We start from the raw sequence: 18,988 nt of genomic DNA, 5'->3' as shown, positions 1-18,988 counted from the left end.
ACCTTATCCTACATGCTAATTTTAATCTTGAATCTTGTGAGTGGCCGTAATCTAAGTGTCATTTGGTATTTTTATTAAAATTACCTTACATATTACGCTATGGGAGCCGCACTGTGTTTTATTTATACATATATATATATATATATATATATATATATATATATATATATATATATATATATATATATATATATATATATGTGGGAACAAAGAAAGAGGGGGATAGAAAGTAGCGCCAAAATGACATGTTGAAATAATGTGAAAATTAATTAAAAATATATATATATATGTGTGAAAATCGATAAAATATAAAAATTATAAATATATACACTAATAATATTAATAAAAGTATAACATATACAGGCATACCCCGCATTAACGTACGCAATGGGACCGGAGCATGTATGTAAAGCGAAAATGTACTTAAAGTGAAGCACTGCCTTTTCCCCACTTATCGATGCATGTACTGTACTGTAATCGTCATCTATGTGCATAACTGATATAAATAATGCATGTGTAACAGGCTCTATACTCTCCCCGCTTGCGCACAGCTTCGGTACAGGTAGGGAGCCGGTATTGCTGTTCAGGACATGCTGACAGGCGCATGCGTGAGCTGCCGTTTGCCTATTGAGCGAGATGTACTTACTCGCGAGTGTACTTAAAGTGAGTGTCCTTAAACCGGGGTATGCCTGTATTGTGCTCCTAATAGTGAACTACAATTTTAAGACAACTCAACAATTACATATAAAATACATGCGGAAAGAAAAAATAGTAGTATAAAAACCAGTCCTTTAAATGGAAGTCCTTAATTTGAAGAATAGTACTGGTATGAGGGGATCTCCGGCAGCTCTCAGATAGGATGAACCACATCCAGATAATACCTATTGGAGAAAAAGAAGAGAGAGCGCACGCCCCATAGCGTAATACAGTGCATTTATTAGGAAAAGAGGGATGGGAAGGGGGGGGGGGGTAGAAAATTCACTCACAAGGGTAAATTAAAATCAAGCAGTGTGTGATAATACTGTATCATCGCCAACTCTGGTCACTCAGCATCCAGACCCTGCAGTCCAACTCTCACTTGAAGCTGCTGGTAGATGTTCTCTGGTGCGGGTGTCGAAAGGCTCCTTAAAATCAAAAGTGCAGTCTTTGAGTTCGGATACTAACTCCAATGTAAACCGGCCGCAATGTGAATCTGCGCTCGATGCGGCCCATCATGCGCCTGCGCAATGACGCAGTTCCGTTCCTGAGACGGTCACGGTCGCATGGCAAGGCGCGTCAGGGAACGGAACTGCGTCATCGCGCAGGCGCATGATGGGCCGCATCGAGCGCAGATTCACATTGCGGCCGGTTTACATTGGAGTTAGTATCCGAACTCAAAGACTGCACTTTTGATTTTAAGGAGCCTTTCGACACCCGCACCAGAGAACATCTACCAGCAGCTTCAAGTGAGAGTTGGACTGCAGGGTCTGGATGCTGAGTGACCAGAGTTGGCGATGATACAGTATTATCACACACTGCTTGATTTTAATTTACCTTTGTGAGTGAATTTTCTACCCCCCCTTCCCTCTTTTCCTAATAAATGTACTGTATTACGCTATGGGGCGTGTGCTCTCTCTTCTTTTTCTCGAGACAGTGCGGTCTCCATAGTGTAAATAGTATTGTGTTTTATTAATACGAGCTAAAATCAGGTCACTCAAATCAAATGGGTAGATCATGCTCATTGGATCTAGGCACAGGTCTCCTTTTGGTTGTCTGCTGGTATGGAGCTTGAGTCTCGTGGCTGTAGGCGTGAGACGATCTTCCGCTTCTACATCCGGGTACCTCCGACAATGTGCGTCCACAGTGGTTAGTGCTCTCCTGGTTCCACAGCACTCCTCCGTAATTACAGATCACCAGTGTAGTAGGTTCCTGGCACAGCCAATGTCAATAGCCCTACTGTCGTGGCCCCTTTTAATCTCCAACATCCCCGAAAAAATTTGGGGATGTTTTCTGTCTCTCATGGGCCTTGTCCGCGCGGCCCGAAATCGCCTGATAGCGCTAATAGCGCTAGACAATGAAAGCGCTTAGCGCTACACAATGAAAATGCCCGCAGGGGCCCAAAACTGCCGAAAACAGCCCGCAAGTGGCTAAAGGCGGCCGCCACTGTATGCGTTTCATCGCTAAAGTAACAGTGACTTCATCAGGGGAAAGGAATGAGGTAAACACTCCTACTTTATATAGTCCAAATTCTTTGATTGTATAATTGTTACTTTAATCTCTACCCTTAATGGATAGATGGAAATGACAATATGCAAATCGTAATTGAGAACAAAAAACAAACACACAATAAATGATGTGAATACAAAATGTATGACATAAAACAACTGTCCCAACATGTATGTGGACTAAGCCAGGGGAAGACATTAACAAAAAAAACATATTAACTCAATAAGTGCATGTGTCCTGGAACAGGATTGTTTATTTTCTGTGTATCTTTGCAGCTCTCAGGCTACCAGCTCTCCCTAGTTAAGTTATATGCCTTTCCCTGCTCTGAAGCAGCCAGAGCTGTGTATATTGCAACATAGTTGTTACAAGTAATCCCCATTTACACAGCCTCTAGTCAGTTGCCCTGGCAACCCACCAATACTCACAGTTGAGATTGGTTTTGTCCTCTCCCCCTGCCTTATCTTCATATTGTTATGCCCCTTAGTTTGTTTCCTGTCTGCAAAAGAAAGTCTGCTTTCTTTCCAACAAGCAGCCAAAGTGAGTAGACACTGCCATTTCTAGTGCTCTCTCAGAAAAGGAAATCCTTTTTACCTTCCCCTAAGAGAAGAACTTACACATAGCAGAAAACTTTCCTCTCATAAGGTTATTCTCCTGACAAGAGAAATTTGCTATCAATAGCCACATACAAGAACGTTTATATTTCTGTTAACTCCCCTCAATAAAGTTGAAGAAAATAGAAGAACTTTGTGTGCTTTAAAAGGGGATGAGTTAAGCTACATGGACATACTCACATGCTACAAGTGAGCCTGGGTCCAGAATAGCATCATTAAATAAATACAAAAGTATAGTAGTGACTTTAGCTGAGAAAAAAAACAACAATTCCTAAAACACCCAACATCATATTAGAAATGTTATGATAGGAATGATGGTACATCATCATCATCGTCATCATCGTCATCGTCATCATCATCACCATCACCATCATCACCATCATCATCATCATCATCATCATAATAAACACAGAGAATCAATATTAAAACATAAATTAATGAGAAACATGTGGACATAAGCTAGTACATTCAAATAGATAGCTATATAGAGCTCATACATATGAAACAATAAAACAGGTGAGTAAAATAACATAAAATTGAATTTGCAATATTAATGCTAAAAAATGTGTTCTGTGCAATCTACCATTAATAACCTCATGGTATTAAATGATGCTACTGAAACAAATATCTACGTGTACATAATGTTAATAAAGTGAAGATGAAGAATGTGTTGTTGTGTAGTACAGTACTATTAAATGTGAAGTGTATAATAATGTGAATATACCTATTAAGTAGCAGCCATAATAATAATTAAAATAATAAAAAATATTATAAATTAATTAATCTTAAATTATGTCTTTATTACAGATGCAAATATTAACATTTGTATCTTCTCCTTTGTTCATTCACATATGAACATGTTTAATCAAATATTAGTTTTACATAGTTACATAATAGATGAGGTTGACAAAAGACTTGCGTCAATCAAGTTCAACCTATTCTAAATTTAGACAACAGATACTTTATCCTATATCTATACTTACTTATTGATTCAAAAGAAGGCAAAAAAAAAACCCTAGTGTCATATCATTGGATGATATCTCATAAGGGGAAAAATAAATACCTTCCTGACTCCAAATATTGTCAATCGGATTAATCCCTGGATCAACATCTTTCCCATGTATTCTTATTTGGTATATCCCTGTATACCTTTCCTTTCTAAAAAGATGTCCAACTTGTTTTTGAACAAATCTATTGTATCTGCCATCACAGTCTCCATGGGTAATGAATTCCACATTTGAACTGCCCTTACTGTTAAAGAACCCTATCCTGAGGCGCATGCGCAAAGCCAGAGTGAATGGAAGCCTAATGTACTGGCTCCTTTCACACCTGCACAAATATTGAATAAAGGTGGCACAAAAAGTGATTTTATAACCCTCCCACAGCCAGATTCATTGATCGGAACACTCAGGGATGCCAACCAGGGCCAAGTCCAAGCAAAAGGACCCCTCGGTCACTGCTTATTTTAACAAAAATACTACTGCGGTAGCAAGCGGCTCTGACTTACCCACGCTAAATATGCAGTCAGACTCCGACAGCGAGAGGCCTGTACAGAGACCGGATGATCAAGAATTGGTCACCAGAAAAGACCTCAGCGAATTTTGCGGGGAAATGAAACATTTCTTCCGCAGAGAGCTATGGGACCTGAGAAGGGACTTAGACAAACTGGGGGAACGGACCGGAGCCTAGGAAAATAAAATGGACGACAACACGAGGGCTCTACAACAGACCAACAAAGCAGTGTCCCGGCTGGAGGAAAAGATAAGAGATATCTCAGATAAGCAGGAAGATGCTGAGAATCGGGATCGTCAAAACAATGTACGCATAAGGGGGGTCCCAGAAGCCGTTTGCGATCCGGAGGACTTTGTGCAGATGTGGCTGGAGCACCTGCTCCCTGATAAAACGGCAGAGCACTTGCACCTTGATAGGTGCCATAGAGCTTTGCGGTCTAAGCCACAGGCAGGAGACCCCCACGTGATATTGTCATTCGTTTCCACTGCTACAGAATCAAAGACTCCATCTGCCAGATAGCCAGAGAGGCGAGAGCTATGGAGTTTGAAGGAATCAAACTCCAGATATATCAAGACCTTTCACCTGCTATCCTCTCCAGATGCAGAAATCTGGGTCCGATCACCAGGATCCTACAGGACAAGGGTATAAAATACCGCTGGCTGTTCCCATTCGCCCTCCTGGTGATCAAGAATGGGGTCGCACATACCCTGAAGAGAGCAGAAGATGGAGACGCTTTGCTCAAAAACTGGGTCTCCAGCAAACAAACCCTAGCCCCAGCCCATCTCAACCTCCTCACCTTGAATCGGAGACCGATCCAGCGCTGGAGACGTCCTGGAGCAGAGTGGGAGCCCCTGCAGCCGAAAACAAGTAAAGAACCAAGCTAAACACCTTCAATCATGACCAATTGAGCAGGTAAAGGAAACATTACGCCATTTCCCACTCACAGAAAACATGGCCGACCATAGAGGATAGCGCATCCCCCCCCCCTGGTGGTCACCTTCGAGAACTGCAGGCAGCAGACAGCAGCCATCTCCGAGGATATCAGTGGCGGGAACCCAGGCTGCGGGTGTGAACAGAGAGGAGGAGGTGCCACAGAGCTGATGACAGCCCAGCGAGGCGGCGCTGGAGTTCCACCAATCAGGCCCTCCCTCTTGATCGCAGGACTCCCTGGGAGCCGAGAACCTCTGGGACGGCAGATCCTGGGACAGTACATCCCTGGGGAAGAGGAGGTTTACGGGATCAGACTGGGGAGGGGGAGGCGCGGCCCTGTCATTAGTTATAAGAATCCCGGGGGGGAGGAGTGATTGGAGTTGTCTGCATATTGCACGTCCTGTGAGGAGAAGAGGGGGGCACCTGGGGATGAGGGATCGAATAGAGCAGGCCCCTGAGTCAGGCAGGGAGGGGTACACGGGAAAGGGAGCCACTTGCAGGTTCCAGAGTTGAGTACGCAGACCCAGATAGTAGGGGGACCACCACAGACATAGGATCGTTGGTTAGATTAGACAGAAGTTTGTGTCAGCAGACCCAGTCATTAGGTTCCCCTAGGAGATTACGGGGGGTGGCTAATAGGCCCTTTCCCAAGCAAGTATGGCTTAGTAGAGAACAGAGGGTAGTTTGGTCACACGTTCTTGAAAAGATGGCAGGGAAATTAACACAGACCCGTTCGGTAGATACAGTAGAATCAGAGAAGTAGGAATCAAAGGGATTCCAGTGTCACTTTGTCATTTCAACAGGCGGCTGAAAGAGGATCTGGATGCTCGGAGATGCCCACGATGACACCCTGACCTTGCACACCTCAGCCTGGCAGAAGCACGGACCTCTATCTAACCCTGAATTCACTAACAAAGGCCGCAGAGGGATGGGACATAAGTCTTGCTGGGAGGAGGAGCGGGGAAGCAGCAAAAGAGGGCGGAACATTCTTCGGTCGGCTTGGGATCTCCGGGCATCCGGACGCAGCTGCTGAGCTAAAGTTAAGTTAAAGGTAATTCAGTTTGTTGAGTTGCACTATATGAATACTGTGCCACAGTTCATTTCACTCCACTTAGTGGAAGACTGCCGGTGTGAACTAACTCTGGTAGTTCGCTGGCGCCTCAAGAGGTGTCTCATGGAGTTAGTCCATGGGAGCCATTTAGCCGTACAGAGGACAGCCCCAAGAATACTTGGTCGCCCCTTAAAAAGGTGCCAGGTGGCTGCCCGGTACGTAGGGCAGGAGAGCCGACTCTGATTAAGTCCAGACACGGCTCTATGCCTTTTACTTTTATTTTTTGCACTTTTTCGTTACTTCCCTACCCTTTCAACCCCCTGCCTTCTCCTCTCCCCGGGGCGCGGGACACCTCCGATGGTGGGATGCAATGGTTCTCTTCTCTGGTGAATTTAGAAATATACTCAAAGACCGCTCTGCAGTATTGGGATAGAAAATACAAACACAGTATCATAATAGGAAGCTGCCCAAATATAGCACCATGTAAATGGCCATAAATATTATATCTAACAACGTAAAGGGTTTTAACAGCCCAACGAAAAGGAAAGTAGCATTTACAGATTATAAAGGGAAACAGGTTGATATCATACTAATCCAGGAAACCCATTTCAGCCACAGCAGTTCACCCAAGTATTTAGATAAACAATTTTCCCAATTTTATCTAGCGTCTGCTGCTGAAAAAAAAAGAGGGGTAGGCATTCTCTTTCATAATAGAGTCCCTTTTACATTAGAGACACTCAGAAAGGATAGCGATGGAAGATTCCTGATAGTAGTAGGGACAATACAAGAACAACAGATAACGCTGGTCTCAATCTACGTTCCTTGCGAGCAAAGTCGCGACTTCTTCCGGGAATTTTTTCAGAAACTAAATCAAGTAGCCAAAGGCCATATTATATTAGCAGGAGACTTTAATCTAACACTAAACCCGAAAATGGACAGGACTGCGTAGCTAGAAATTGCCGGAGGAAGATATTAGATGCCTTACAGACATTCCTCAAAAAAAACAGCTAATTGATATGTGGAGGGAACACCACCCCACGGAGAAAAACTATACTTTCTACTCCAATCCCCATGACACATATAGCAGAATCGACGACATCTTCATCTCTAGCAGATTGGTCCCTTTGGTCTCCTATGCTGGGATCCATGACATTTCATGGTCTGACCATGCACCGATAGAGCTGAGGTGCAACCAAATTCGTTCTGATAGGCCGGGCACAACCTGGAAGCTTAATGAGTCACAGTTAAAAATCCCAGACATATGTGACTCTGTAGTTGAGGAGATTAACCAATTCTTTACTATAAATAATGGTTCGGTGAGGCGCATACGTGAGGCTGGAGTGGATGTCAGCATAGGATTGAGCTTTGTCCCCCACCTCCAATAAAAATATAACAAAACAACGCACAAACGATAAATAAAGGCTAGAAAATATATTAAAGCATTGCGGCAACCCCCGAGATAGCCCCGCTAAATCCCAAGAAAAAGAAAAAGGGCAATCTGCGCAAATATCTCGGCCGATCCACCCCACGGAGTGCCGGAGCTGCAATGGCGCCGGAATCGGCCGCGGGCTCCGATTCGGAGCGGGAAGAAGATCGAGAGGGGGAGCTGGCACAGATGCCGGTACGTAGATGCGATTTTGATCGCTTATACCTGGACATGAAAACTATGATTAATGTTGGGCTACAGGACCTGAAGAAAGAGATCCAGGGCCTGGGAGAACGGACCGGTGCCCTAGAAGACAAGATGGCGACCGCAACGAAACAGCTTAAAAAATCGGACAAAAAGGCAACATATATGCAGGCCCAAATAGCGGAGATAACTGACAAGCAAGAGGATGCCGAAAATCGGGAGAGGCGCAATAACATACGAGTTCGCGGCGTCCCCGAGGCTATCACGGACGTGGAGGGGTTCATCTCCAGATGGCTCGTGGTGCTGCTGCCCGACCTCCCAGAAGCTGAATAAGCCATGGATCGCTGCCACAGAGCCCTCAGAAACCGCCCTGCAGCAACGGAGCAGCCGCGCAATGTCATCGCTAGGCTGCATTACTTTAAGGCCAGGGAGGCGGTCTTCAAGAATACTAAGACTGAGGGATCCTGCCGGTTCGAGGAGGTTACACTACAGCTATTTCAGGACCTCTCACCAGTCACGTTACCTAGGAAAGGGCACTACAACCGGTCACCACATTGCTTAGAGACCGGGCAATACGATACCGCTGGACCTTCCCGTTTGGCCTACTGGTAATAAGAAACGGAAAGGCCACATCAATGAAAGAGATGGAGGAAAGCGCTGACTTCCTCAACAAAATAGGGGTGAAGGAAGGCCTACCCAAAAGCCCCAGGAGGGAGCAACGAGAAGAGCCAGAATGGAGGACAGCTGGCCCTTCCAAATCAAACCGGGATACCGAAGCCCCTGAGGACTCCCAAAAGCCCAGTTAAAGTTGCAGTTTACCCACAAAAAACAAAAAGGGGGGATAAGGAAAGTTGATCATTGGCAATCTATCAAATTTAAGGGGAATGTTAACAGTTTCAAGTATAAAGTGTTGTTTTACATTGAAGTTTACTTTAGATGACAGTGGAGGGGGGGAGATGCCCCCCCATGACGGTCTTGCACATGAGACTCCACATGGGCGCAGGAGGAATACCCTGCAAAAGGCCCATGAAAGTCCCCACTAGGCCAGCCACTTGGGGTGGGAGAGGGGGACGGCGTACCATCCCGGACTCCGCCCAGGCTGCACACCCAGGAGGGGCAAAGAAGGCGATTGGGGGAGCGGGGTCTCGCTCAACCGCCAGACATTCATTAAACGTTTTATTACATGTTGTGATGTGTGTTTCTGTGTTCCCCAAGTGTGTCTCCCCTTGTTTTCCCTTGTTGCAGTCACAGGATGGTGAAAATGAGAGCCGGAACCCGACGAATCAACATACGAGTAGGGAGTACCCAAGTACCAGGCTGACCCAAAGAGCCAACAGACAAGGAGAGGCGTGGGTAACTACACATGGGTAGAGAAATTGTTATCCTTTCACATAACGTGAAAGGCTTTAATAGCCCAGGGAAGCAAAAACTAGCTATGACGGACTATAAAAAGACCGACCCTGACATTCTAATGCTACAAGAGACGCATTTTTCTAAAACCAGCTCCCCGAAATACATTGACTACAATAAAAAACATGGTTCTCGTCCTCTGCTTGCAAAAAAAAGCAAGGGGTGACAATCCTGGTCCACAAACGGCTCCCATTCCAGGTGCAAACCATTAAAAAAGACAGAAAAGGTCGATTCCTGTTAGTCATAGGGGAAATACGGGGCAAACTGGTTACGCTGGCAAATGTATACGCCCCAAGCGACAACGCGGAGGCTTTCCTAGAGAGATTTTTTACCGTACTAGGAAAGTCGGCTCAGGGGAGCATAATCCTAGGGGGAGATTTCAATCAGACTCTTGACCCACTGCTGGATAGATGTACCCCAGAGGGTCACAGTCGGTCAAAAGTTAGGGCAGCTTGGAACAGAGGACTGAGAACCAATAATCTATTAGATGTTTGGCGAGAGCAACACCACACTGAAAAATGTTTTACATTTTACTCCCACCCCCACGACAGATACAGTAGGATAGACTATCTCTTTGTGTCTAGCAGAATGGTCTCGCAGATCTCCCATTCGGGAATCCACGATATTTCGTGGTCGGATCATGCGCCGGTTGAGCTGCGGTGCACTGAATTTAGTCTGGACAGACCAGGAGCGAACTGGAAACTTAATGAAGTATTGTTGAAAATCCCCGTAATTTCACAAAAAGTGGGGGATAGAATCAGGGTATACTTTCAGGAGAATACGGGAAGTGTGGTTTCACAGTCCACCCTTTGGGAACCCCATATGGCAACTCTGAGAGGAGAACTCATTGGGATTGCATGTAAGCGAAAGAGGGAGAAGGACGCAAAAATTAAGCAATTGAAAACTGAATTGGCGGTCCTGTCAACCCTGCACAAAAATAACAAAAATGCAACGACCCTTAAGGAGTTGTTAGATACTAAAACCAAACTGAACCTGCTGCTGGCCTCCCGTGCTGAGATAAAGCTGTCCTGGTCCAAACGGAAATTTTATGAGAAGGCGAACAAGACAGATACCCTACTTGCCAATAAGCTTTGAGACAAAAATCAAGTCTTCCAAATTCAGTCAATCCGGACAGCACAAGGGAATCTCACGTCCGACCCTAAATTAATAGTAGAGGAATTCAAATCCTACTACGAGACCCTATATTACTGTGCAAAAGTGGTCCACAATACTACCACTCAGGCTCGTCTGAAGACATTCTTAAAAGAGTCCAAACTACCTAAATTGTCCAGAGAGGAGAGGGACGCACTACAGGCAGACTTCACTATGGAGGAGCTACTGGAAGTAATGAAATCACTGAAAGTATCCAAAGCCCCTGGCCCAGATGGCTTCTCCAATCTATACTATAAAAAATTTCGGAATCTGTTAGCTCCCCATCTGCTAAAGTTGTGTAACTCATTCATGGATGGTGCCCCCATCCCGGCCTCGATGCTCCAGGCATCTATCTCTGTGATTCACAAATAGGGGAAAGACCCAGCGGACTGTAAAAGCTACCGACCTATCTCGCTGATTAATTCAGACACCAAATTTTTTTCCAAGTTACTGGCTAATCGCCTCAACCAGGTGTTGCCGCAGTTGGTCCACCCTGATCAAGTAGGGTTTATGTGTGGGAGACAGGCATCAGATAACACTAGACGAATCATAGATTTGATAAAAAACATATCCCGTCGATGATGCTTAGTCTCGATGCAGAGAAAGCATTCGATAGAATCGACTGGCCCTACCTGAGAGAGACGCTTGGGGAGTTCGGGCTGGGGGGGAGAATGTTATAGGCGATTCTCGCTCTGACCCGGGGGCCGACGGCGAAGGTCAGGCACCAGGACTTCCCATCGGGCGAATTCCGGATTCAGAGCGGTACCAGACAGGGATGTCCCCTATCCCCCCTTCTTTTTGCCTTATGTATTGAGCCCCGCGCGGCACAAATTCGCCTTAATCCAAACATAACGGGTATCCAAATTGGGGAGCAGCCACATAAAGTGGCCCTGTATGCTGATGACGTGATACTAACAATATCACAGCCCCTCACCTCTCTGCCAAATGTCTTCAGAATATTAGGGGAATTAAACGCAGTATCAGGGTTCAAAATTAACCAGGCAAAATCTGAAGCCTTAAACATAAACTTACCTAAAGAGACTGAAAAACTGATCACGCTGAATTTTTATTTCAAATGGCAAACCTCCTCCATCAAATACCTAGGGGTAAATATCACAAAGCAATTTGACACCCTCTATAAAGCAAATTACCCCAGACTAATTCGGACTTTGAAGGAGGATCTCCGGAAGTGGGCAGGGTACAGCATATCCTGGATCGGTAAAATCCAGACTCTCAAAATGAATCTCCTCCCCAGAATCCTGTACTTCAGACCCTGACGATCCTTATAATTAGGGAAGACATCCTCCGACTACAGTCTGCAATGGTGAAATTCGTCTGGGGTAATAAAAACCCCACATTAAAACTAGCACAATGATTCGGCCCACAACAAGCGGAGGATTAGCGGTACCTTGCCTGATATCGTATTTCAGAGCGGCTCAATTATCCAAAATTACCCAGTGGCACACTCAGCCGAGCCTAAAGCGATGGGTGGAACTGGAGGCGGACTGTTGCGCCCCGGTGACGCTGCAGGACCTAATTTGGCTACCAAAAATGGTGCATAAAACCATAAGCAATCCGCTTTCCGCGGTCAATAGCTCTCTGGCAGTCTGGGACAAGAGCAGGTTTAGATTTGCCCTTACACTACAGCACTCCTTGATGACCCCCATCTTGGGGAACCCTGATTTCGCTTCGGGTCTGCACAGTAAAGACTTTACAATATGGAAACAGAAAGGCTATACTCGCCTAGTACATCTGGAGGGATGGATAACAATAAAATCTTTTGAGCAAATTAAATCTGAAAAAGCAGTTCCAAACTCAGATTTTTTTAGCTACCTCCAGATAAGAGCATTCTATTCTAAATTCCCAATTCGCCCTAAGCGCACTAATTTCGAACAGCTCTGCTCCAGAAGGACAGATACCGGTGGACTTATCTCTGGCATATACAGAGAGGTAGTCTCCCCAGCGACTGACGACGACGTGGTACTGAATTATAGAGCCAACTGGGAGAGGGACTTAGGAGAGACGTTAGAGGATGAGCACTGGGACCACATAGTTACCGCAGCATCTAAAAGTTCTATATGTACCACATTAAGGGAGAATGCGTATAAAGTCCTAATGAGATGGTACCTGACCCCACTACGATTATCTAAGTTTGTCAAGAATTATCCCCCCCCCCCCCATTGTGCCCCAAACAATGTGGGGAACAGGCAGACTTGCTGCACATGCTGTGGAGTTGCCGCAAGTTAACCCCAATTTGGGAAAACATCAGGAATTGGCTCCAGAGAATTCTCGGTTGCGCGGTCCCTTTGGACCCCTGGTTGTTTCTGCTGGCCAGACGCACCCGGGGGCTAAACAGATCGGCAAATAAATTGATTGCACACTTTGCAACTGCCCTGAGGTGTAAAATCGCAGCATTGTGGAAGCAGCCCGAAGTACCCAATATCCCACAAATCAGGAATAGAATATAGTATGTATGCCGGATGGAGCAATTAACAAGTTTGGTTAATGACACCGGCACAAAATTCCTAAAATTTTGGAAGCCTTGGTTGGCCCAAATGGATATCCCGGGGGTCAGTGCCGCTAACATACTGCTCTAATAGTTATTGACGCATTCTCCCTTGATGCTGGAAGACACTAGACAGATATATACAAACTAACTAATTGAGACAAGGCGCTAGGACAGTCCGATAGATAGGTCGGAGAGTTCGTTTCAGCATAATCACACGAGCAGAGAAAAGGCGGGACCTGCTGATTGATACCCCATCCCAGGGGCCAACATTCTTGGACTCTTCCTGCGACGCTCCAGAGAACCGATAACATCTAAGGACTGCTACATTTTCCCTTTGCCCTTCCCCCCCCCCGGTATGTTTCTTGTCTATGATCATGTTCGTCAGTACGTCTTCCCAGTAAGTCAGTTTTGAGTTGTACATTGATAATGAGCAGTCATGATTACATATATGTATGACATTGGGTTGACAGCGACTGTAATGAATGTATCATGGGCTCAATAAAAACAATTTTGGTTGAAAAAATTATGGTTCGGTGGGTTCTCATTCCACCCTATGGGAGGCCCATAAGGCAACCATAAGGGGCACACTAATTGGAATAGCAGCCAGAAGGAAGAGAGAGAGAAACATTAAGATTGTGGCGCTCCAAACCAAATTACACACCCTTATGACAAGGCACAAAAAAAGAACTGACCCCCAGGTTCTAACAGCGATAAAGAATACCAAAAGTGAACTCAATCTACTGATGGCCTCTCAGGCAGACAAATCCCTGAGTTGGTCAAAGAGGAAATACTATGAAAAGGCAAACAGGCCAGATACCATGCTAGCACGCAAATTAAAAACTAGACAGTCCAACTATAACATACATATAACATCCGTTTAAAGACCGGAGCCAGCACAGCCAACCCAAAAAACATAGTCGAGGAATTTAAACAATTTTATGAAAACTTATATAATGGGGAGAAAGTGGCACATAATTCCAAAACCACAAGAGCTGTAGAAGATTTTCTTGCAAGCTCAAACCTGACAGGACTGAGTGAGCTGGACAGAGAGGTTTTGGGGGCAGATTTCACATTAGAGGAGCTGTCCCAGGTCATCAAAGACCTAAAGCCTTCAAAGGCCCCCGCCCAGATGGCTTCTCGGGGCTTTACTACAAGAAGTCCAGTAAGAACCTAGCCCCATGGTTTCTCCGAATGTTTAATGCGGTATTAGCAGGAGCCACGTTTCCGGAGCGGATGCTCCAGGTGTCTATATCACTGATTTATAAACCAGGAAAAGATCCGCAGTATTGCAAAAGTTATAGGCCAATCTCCCTAATTAACACAGATATTAAAATATACGGCAAATTACTGGCCAATAGATTGAGTCACATCCTGCCCAGACTTACTGTATACATCAAGATCAAGTCGGCTTTATTAAAGATAGACAAGCTGCGGACAATACCCGACGAATCGTTGATCTGATAGAGATAGCAAATATCAAGAAATTACAAGTTATGATGTTGAGTCTGGATGCAGAAAAAGCGTTTGACAGGATTGACTGGCCATAATTAAAACAGACGCTTGGGGCCTTTGGCGAGCAGGTGAGTGGCGCGATAATGTCACTATACTCTGGCCCCGCTGCTAGGGTTATACACCAGGGCTTCCCGTCAGACACATTCCAAATTAAAAGTGGCACACGACAGGGGTGCCCATTATCTCCCCTTCTATTCGCCCTGTGTATGGAACCTCTAGCGGCACAGATCTGTAACAACCTGGATATTTCAGGGATTACTGTACATTCGCAATCCCATAAGGTTGCCCTGTATGCTGATGATATCTTGCTATTGATTTCTAAACCCCTTACCTCTCTGTCGAACCTATTTGATCTGTTAGAAATATTTAATTGAATATCTGGATTTAAAATAAATCAAACCAAATCCGAGGCCCTAAATATAAGCCTCCCAAAAGTAACTGAAAAATTATTGAGTCTGAACTTCAATTTCAATTGGCAACAAAAAATCTCAAATACCTAGGAGTTCACATCACTAAAGATTACAAGGGCATCTACGGTGCAAATTACCCCAAATTGATTCGAACATTGAAAGAGGACTTGAGAAAGTGGATGCCCCACAGGATCTCCTGGATAGGTAGGATACATAGTGTAAAGATGAATATCCTCCCCCGTATCCTATATCTCTTTCAGACATTACCAGTGCCACTGAGACTGAAGGAAATACTCTCACTTCAGTCTAAAATCTCCAACTTCATTTGGGGAGGGAAAAAACCGAGAGTAAACAAGACAATTATGAAAAGAACCACCCAGATGGGTGGCCTAGCAGTACCTTGCCTGTTATCTTACTATAAAGTGGCACAATAGTGTCAACTCACACAATGACAGACTAACCAGCATTGAAAAGATGGGTAGATCTGGAAAAAACGGTTTGCTCACCATTGGAGTTAAACAATCTGCTTTGGCTACCTAAAACAGCTGTTAAGTTGGCGGACCGGCCGCTTTCCTCAATGGCTAACTCGCTGTCAATTTGGGAGACCGCCAAATTTAAACATGCATTAACCTCTAAACACTCACTGATGTCCCCATTATGGATCAACCCCCGACTTTGCGCCAGATCTAACAGAAGGCGCAGCAGCTAACTGGAGAAAAATTTGATATCTTAAGTTAAGAGATCTGGAAGGTAGACAAAACAAAATCGAATCATTTGAACAAATCAGATCAGATAAAAATATCCCACATTCCGAATTTTTTCGATATCTCCAGATCAGAGCGTACTTTAACACAAATTCCCCCTACCCTCCCTTAACTACATTTGAAAAGCTCTGTCTGACAGAAACAGACAAATGGGGACTTACATTGCAGATGTATGAGGAGGTGGTCGGTTCTGGGAGCGCACAACAACAGCAAAAACTGACATATAGAGTTAGATGGGAAACAGACCTAGGAGAGGAAGTGGAGGAGGACAACTGGTCGGCCATACTGGAAGCTGTAGCTAAGAGCTCAATCTGTACAACTTTGAAGGATAATGCATACAGTATAAAGTATTGATGAGATGGTATCTCACCCCGCTAAAATTATGAAGGTTTGTACGCCCCGCTGTGTACAAAACAGTGTGGAGAATTGGCCGACCTGTTACACATGCTGTGGTCATGCCCTCGAATCTAACCTATATGGGAAGAAATTAGAAATTGGATTCAGAGGATTTTTGACCTCACAATTCCCCCAGATCCGTGGTTGTTCCTTCTGAACAGACCATGGCAGGGCCTCTCCAAAGCTGGAAACAAACTGGTTGCTTTAACGCCTTTATGCCCGCAGACCGGGCCAGTCCCCAGTACTGAGGTGGGAAGGGTTTTACCATGCACCCACAGCAGTGACGGCGTGCCCGGAGTGTGGTATGGTGTTGCCTGGCCTGTAGAAATATGGTTAGTTATACTTGCAATGCCTTGGGATTCAGAGTAAGGATAGTGATGTCCGTGTGCCAGAGTCCAGGGGTATAGAGAGCAGGATCATAATGTTCAAAAGCCAGAGTCCAGGGATAACAGAAGTCAGCAAAGTCGTGTCCGTACGAGGGTTCAAGGGCAGTAGAGAGCAGGGTAATCCAGTACAAGCAGAGGTCAAGCCAGGGAAATCCATGGGTAAGCAGGAGCAGGAACAGAAGCTGGAAAACACAGGAGAGCCAAGCATACAGTAGGACTGCACACACAGAGGTTACAAAGAACTATGCAGAGCAATGAGTTAGAGGACAGACAGGGGTTATAAAGGACGGAACACCAATGGGAGAGAGAGGAGGAGCAGAGGGTGAAGTGAGAGGCAGCAGTGATAGGTGAGAAGGAGAGGAGGAGGAGACAGGTGAGCTAGAGAGGGAGATAGCTTGAACAGCCTGGGAGGAGGGGCCATAGGTCTGGGAAGGCCTAAAAGAGGAGCATGTGCGTGCGCCCTCTGTAAGGTTAGAGTGCGCGCGCACAGCCATGTCAAGAGGCGCGCGGAGCGCCGCAGGGACACCCGCCGAGGGTGGAGGGAGAACCGGAGGGGAGTCTGCAGGAGGTAAGAGGACCAGAGCGGGAGTAGAGGGAGAACGTGAGCGGGAAGTATTATACAGGGAAGACTTAAGAGGCACACGTGCCCTGCGGGGAACGCGCACAGACGCTGGGAGAGCGTCAGGGACTGCCGCAGAGGGACGGATGCAGGAGGAGGAAGGGAGAACAGAACGGGGAGGCAAGGAAGGGACATGAGAGGCAGGAGGAAGCGCAGCGCCAGGGACACATGGAGGGGAAGGAATCCCCTGAACCGTCACAGTATCCCCCCCTTGAGGATCGATCTCCGGGCGATCCAGCCATGGCTTCTGGGGAAATTTCAGATGGAATTGCCGGAGGAGTTTGGGAGCATGGATGTGACGTGCTGGAACCCTTGAACGCTCTTCTGGACCATACCCCTTCCAATGGACGAGAAACTGGAGTTTGTTTCTGGACCAAACGAGAGTCGATTAAAGAGTGAATTTTGTACTCTTGTTGTCCTAGGGTAGTCACTGGGTTGGGTTTTCGGGAAGGATCCGGGAAGTGCGAGTTCTGGAAGAAAGGTTTGAGTAAAGATACATGGAAAACAGAAGGAATCCTCATGGTGGGAGGCAGTGCTAGACGGTAGGCGACCGGATTGATCTTTTCTATAATCTTGAAAGGGCCCAAAAATCTTTGAGACAACTTTGGAGATGGAGTCTTGAGCCTAATATTCTTTGAGGACAACCACACTCTGTCACCGGGTTTAAACGAAGGACCTAGTTGGCGACGTCGATCTGCCTTATTTTTTTGTTTTGAGACGGCAGTCTGTAGAGACTTAAGGATCCTCCTCCAAGAATTCTGAAGGGTCGTAACATGGGAGTCCGCTGCAGGAACGCCAGAAGGGGGGAAGGAGAGAGGAAGACTGCTAGGGTGAAAACCAAAATTGATGAAAAAAGTAGATTCTTGTGTAGATTCATTCTTAAGAGAGTTGATAGCAAATTCGGCCCATGGTAACAGGTCCACCCAGTTGTCTTGTGACTCGGACTCGAAACATCTGAGATACTGCTCTAAGGTCTGATTCATCCTTTCAGTCTGACCATTGGTCTGAGGGTGATATCCGGAAGAAAAAAGAAGAGAAATCCCAAGTCTTTGGGAAAACGCATGCCAGAACTTAGAGATGAATTGAGAACCTCTGTCAGAGACAATTGAAATGGGAACGCCATGTAATCTGAAAATTTCCTTGGAAAAAATATCGGCCAAAGTAGCAGAATTAGGAAGACCCTTGAGGGGAATAAAGTGTGAGTGTTTAGAAAATCTGTCTACCACGACAAGAATGGTATTCATTCCCTTAGAGTTGGGAAGTTCGACAATGAAGTCCATAGAGATGTGTTTCCAAGGTTGCTCCGGGTTGGGAAGAGGCAAGAGAAGACCCGAAGGTTTGTGATGGGCAGATTTACTCTGGGCACATACCGGACAAGCACTAGTGAAATCAAAAATGTCCTTGTTCATCTTAGGCCACCAAAATGTCCGTTTAATAAGATCCGCTGTCCTCTTGAAGCCTGGATGACCGGCCGATCTAGAAGAATGTCCCCAAAGTAATATCTTGTGGCAAAACCGTGGAGCTACGTATAAGCATCCCTCTTGTACCCTGAACCTGCAGGGAATGTGAACCTGGGCTTTGTTGATTTCATTCAACACATCGAAATCATTGGCTGAGATTATGCACTTGGCAGGAAGAATCAATTCCGTGAATTCATTAGATTCGTTCTCCGTGGTGAACTGGCGAGAGAGAGCGTCCGCTTTGATATTTTTGGTACCAGGAATATACGAAATGGTATAGTTGAAACGGGGAAAAAAAAGAGACCAATGGGCCTGACGGGATCCTAACCGTCGAGCTCCCTCGATATACAGCAAATTTTTGTGGTCGGTGAGGATGGCAATAGGTTCCTTGGTGCCTTCTAAAAGATGCCTCCACTCCTGAAGGGCCAATT

This window comes from Ascaphus truei, chromosome 16 (assembly GCF_040206685.1).
Source record: "Ascaphus truei isolate aAscTru1 chromosome 16, aAscTru1.hap1, whole genome shotgun sequence".
NCBI classification, from domain to species: Eukaryota; Metazoa; Chordata; class Amphibia; order Anura; family Ascaphidae; genus Ascaphus; species Ascaphus truei.
The sequence above is the reverse complement of the archived record's forward strand: the minus strand, read 5'-3'. Positions refer to the sequence as shown.